Source organism: Rattus norvegicus, chromosome 7 (genome assembly GCF_036323735.1).
Source record: "Rattus norvegicus strain BN/NHsdMcwi chromosome 7, GRCr8, whole genome shotgun sequence".
Taxonomy (NCBI): domain Eukaryota; kingdom Metazoa; phylum Chordata; class Mammalia; order Rodentia; family Muridae; genus Rattus; species Rattus norvegicus.
In genome coordinates, this window is record NC_086025.1 from 123,013,738 (window position 1) to 123,018,651 (window position 4,914).

Consider the following 4,914-nt stretch of genomic DNA (forward strand, 5'->3'; position numbering starts at 1 on the left):
TAAAAGTGAAAGCACTATAAATTGATTTCAGTAGTAGCTGTTTCTTTCGAGGCAAGCAATATAAATTGTCTTATTAAGAAACAAAAACAATCAGTTGAACAAAAAAAAAAAAAAACACAACCATAAAGCACGTTTTTGGGAACATTCTAGTAAATATTTACCTTGAGGAAGTCCGGAAAACGTCCAACTTAGCTCCTTCTTAAAGTTAACAGGAGTGTTTGTAAACCTGGATTTAAAGGTGGGAGAGGAAGAAAGAGGGAGGAAGTGGTTGGGAATAGAAAAGCTAACAGTGGCGAGAAAGAAAACCATTTTTGGCCAGGAATGGGTGGGTCTAACCAATGAATGAAGCTTGCTAAGAGGCAGTGCTCATGGTTACTTGAAACTATGTTAAGGACACACTGTTGAGGGAAATATTTTATCTCATTATTCAGTTGTTCAGTATGACTAACTTTCAAAACTGGGGAAATAAATGGGGTAAAATCATAAAGAAAAAAGCAACAACAACAACAACAACAAAACAACAACTACAGAAAGCCATGGTTTTGTAATCTAATCAGAGAACAATCCTGAGTCAATGAAGCTGCCCCGTGACACACAGTCGCTGCTTTTCTGAACTTCTCTACACCTACCTGCATACGGAATTCTCTGAAACTAAGGAGTGAAAAGAATTTTAGTTCTTTGGCCGTTTCTCATATTTCACCTCAGAAAGGAACAGAACGTCTAGCAGGTGCTGTTCTCCTCTGATCTTTTTGAGTACGGAAAAGGGCTAAAAGAATCCAGATCGTTTTGATTCAAACCACACACACTAGAGAGAACATTCGTTCTTCCAAAGTTCTCCTGTGGGCACCGTCTCAGTGTGAATCTTCACTGCTGGGATAAAGCATCACGACGCACGCCAAACGGAGGAATGAATTCATTTCATCTTATAGCTCTCGGGTCACAGTTCATCACTGAGGGAATTCAATACAGGCTTTCGAGGCAAGAAAGAAGCGAAGGCTACGGAGGAGCCCTGTTCACTGAATTGCTTTCCAGGATTCGCTCAATTTGCTTTCTTGTGCAACCCAGGCCACTTGCCCTGTGGTTGGCACCACTTACAGTGATTCGTGCCCTTCCACATCAATCACTAATCAAGACACTGCCCCCTCCCAGACTTACGTACAGGTAAGCATTTTCTCAGTAAAGTTTCTCTCTTCCCAGGTACGCCCAGCTTTGTATAAAGTTGTCCAAATCCAATCAGCACATTTTTCATGGGATTAACTCTTGCAATATGTGAGCATAGATGATCCTCTCATCTCCTAGTGTCTTCTTCAATCTCTTCACAGATTTAAAGTTTAACACGTACCTTATACACACACACACACACACACACACACACACACACACACACACACACAAAAGACCTTAGACTTAAGGTATTTTACGTACTTGGCTAGGTTCAGTCCCATATACTTCAGTATTTTTTGGTGGCTATTGAGAATAGGAGTGTTTCTATGATCTCATTCTCAGTTGGCTTGATGTTGGTGTATAGAAAGGCTTTCCATTTTTCCAAGTTGATTTTTATACCCAGCTACTTTGCTAAAAGAATTGTCCATTTGTCAAAGTTCTCTGGTGGAATATATGGAATCTCTGATGTGTGGTATCTTCTCAAGTAGTGAGATGGACGATGGTTTGTCTTCTTATTTTTCTACTTGAATTCCTTTAATTTTTTTCTTTTTTCTTGTTGAATTGACTGGTGCATCTTGCACAGTATTGGAAAAGAGTGGGACCATGGACCCATCAGTTGTTGAATTCAGTGAGATTGCTTTAGGTTTTTTCTTCATGTAGGAGGATAATCCTGTGTGTTTGTCACATGCAACTTTTATTATGTTCTCTCTAGTCCTATTCATCTATGCAGTGTATGAATGAGTTCTATCATGAAGACATGCTAGATTTTGTCAAAGGTCTTTCCCTTTCCTGCATCTATTGAGATGATCAAAAGATTTTTGTCTTTAAGTCCATTGTATTAATTTATTACATTTATTGTCTTACATACATATGTAAGTGTATATATACACATATTAATTTGCTTATATATACACTCATTAATTTTCATTTGTACACACACACACACACACACACATGCACACACACATGCACACACAAACACACACGCGCCTGAATTATTTTAGTGAGGAGTTTTGTCTCTTTTTTCCCTGGGGATAGGGATGTTCTCTGTAGTTTGTCTCATTTTGTTTGTGGGTGTCCTTTGGTTTTAATAGTAGAATAATGCAATACTGCTTCATAGAATAAGTTGAGAAGTACTCTTTCTGTTTTAATTTTTCTTTTTCTGAGTAAGTTAAGAAGTATAGTTTATAAATCTGTTTTGACTGGGACATTGGCGGTGTGACAATGTTTCTGTATATTATAGTGGACTTGCATCTACAAAACCTTAACGATATGATTGCCTAAGCAAGACTTAGAAAATAAGAACAGCAGTGTATGTGCCAGCATGAGGGACCGCTCACATGTTCCACCTCTGGGTAAGAGCTACAAACTTTAAATGTCTGCCGAGAGGGAGAATCAGTCTGCCCCCAGGGGTGTGTCACTTAGTTGGTCATTCAATGCCAAATGGTCAGAGCTAAACACATACATATAAGCAACATTATGGGAACTTTGCTGGTTTATTCATATAGTTATCTGTTTTATATATATCATATATCCAACTATATATAAACTATATAACTTTATATACATATATATACATATATACAATATATATTATATGTATATGTTATATATATGTTTTATATACATAGAAAACAAGTTGGAGGGATGAGAGGTAGGTGTGTATTTATATACATACTGTACTCATACATGAAATCCTCAAAAAATTAAATTAAAAAAGAATTTCTTAAATGGAATTAAAGACAAGCAGCTGGGTGGAAAAGAAGCTCCGTGGTAGGAATATTGACCGCTCTTCCAGAGAACTTGGTTTTGTTTTCCAGCACCCATATAGTGGCTCACAACTGCCTTTAATTTCAGTTTCAAGGTCTCTGGTGGCCTTTTCTAGCCTCCGTAGGCATGAGACCATAAATGGTAAACAGATTAATATGTAGGCAAAATACCCATACACATAAAATAAAAATTAATATGTGGGAATGAATCTGAAAAGAAAATAATGACCCTCGACAACTAGAATTACGTTTCAAATACAGTGTAACCTATCAGATAGGACTACACATTTTCCAAGTGTGAGAATATTGACTAGTTATTTTAAAAGATAAAAAGTAAATAATTTTTTTCTCTCAAAACATGTCTAGAAAGATTGAAATTGAGAGTCTTTTTTCCAAGTGCATTCTTTTGTTAAGACTTTTGTACTTTTCTTACTGGTTTGGAAAGAACCTATGCCGATAAGAACAATTTTGTTTTTATTCAGGATTTCTTTTGAGTCTATTAAGAGCAGTATGTAAAATATTTTGTGGTTTCTGATTAATAAACCAGCCTCATAACTTTTCTGTATATTTGCCGAAGTGCAGCGCTTCCTTTCGAGCACAAATTTTAATAATTTATCCACAAGGAAATGTAACAAAAATAAAAAATAATCCTCAGTGTAGAATGTGCTTTCTTCTGTTTGAAACATAAAGAAAGCATATAAAACCACATCTGGTCTCCTCACACTGCGGAAGCCTGGTAGATGTTTATTTCTCTTCCTGTAAGAGAGTAAAACTGGAGGCATCAGAATGGACCCCAGGACGACCATGCCTGTATCTTCACCCTTTTTGTTCAGTCAGATTTCACCACACCCCACTTTCCGAATAATTTTACAAAGTCTATCCTTTCTCCATTCTTGCATCTGGGTATTTCCCTTGGACTATTAAAAGTTTTTGACTCACTCCAACCTCCGAAGTAGGCCCTTTTGCTTTAGCACACACCCTCCCTTCCATCTCTGCGTTTCCCATTGTGCTCTGCTCTGTCTGTTCTAGTTTCCTTCCCGCTGCCATTTTTGAAGATCTCATGTCTCAAGAAGGTCACCTCTGCCATCCGTGGCTCTAAGTGGGATGAATATCATTTGCATCTTTTACCTTGCTGACCACTCAGAAGCACTCATGGTTCTGACCATTCTTCTTTATAGAACCAGGCTTTCACTAGCCCACCATCTTGATAGTTAATTTCCACCAGTGTTAGGTCTATGTGACAGAATCCATAAAGTCACACCACGCCACAGATCATACGTGGGAGGTTTATTCAGAGACCCGGGAGGGGATACAGAGGCTGCCTCTGAGTGGAGGTGGAGGGACAAAAGGGGAGGTGGGAGGAGAAGCCAAGAAACCTGGCAGGTTAGCAGCGGAGATAGCGCATGAGCAGAAGGAGGATATAAGACACTAAGGGGACAAGGGAATGTGTCGCCTTTCAGCAGCTAGTTTTGACTTATTCTGTTGTTGTGGGGCTCCTCGGGCTGGCTGTGGAGGTGCCTGATTCCTAGCAATCAGATAAGCATTATAGTTTATACTCTCAGATTATCCAAGTTGTTCTTCCTTTTCCGGCCTCTTTTCCTATATCCATCCACCTTAGAATGCTGAGATATTTGAAACCTTGCCTTTACTTTGCTCTAAGATGAACCTTCTTCCTAACGAGATCTTACGGTGAGTATACATCTTAACTGCATTCACATTTGTACCTTTCCTCATCTTGGTCTCAGATCTGCCTGTTTTGCTGCCCACACAGGTAATTTTGAACTACCACTAATTGAAATCACCCAGTTCTAATATACACTCATATTCCTCCTGAGAAAAATGAGTGTTTAAAATGGGAGCTGATTTGATAATTACAGATTGGTCACTGTCGGGGTTCATTCAACACACAACCCCCAGAGTACAACAGCCTGTCATGCTGAGTAGATGCAACTGAATACAATTAGAAAACATCATTAGATTC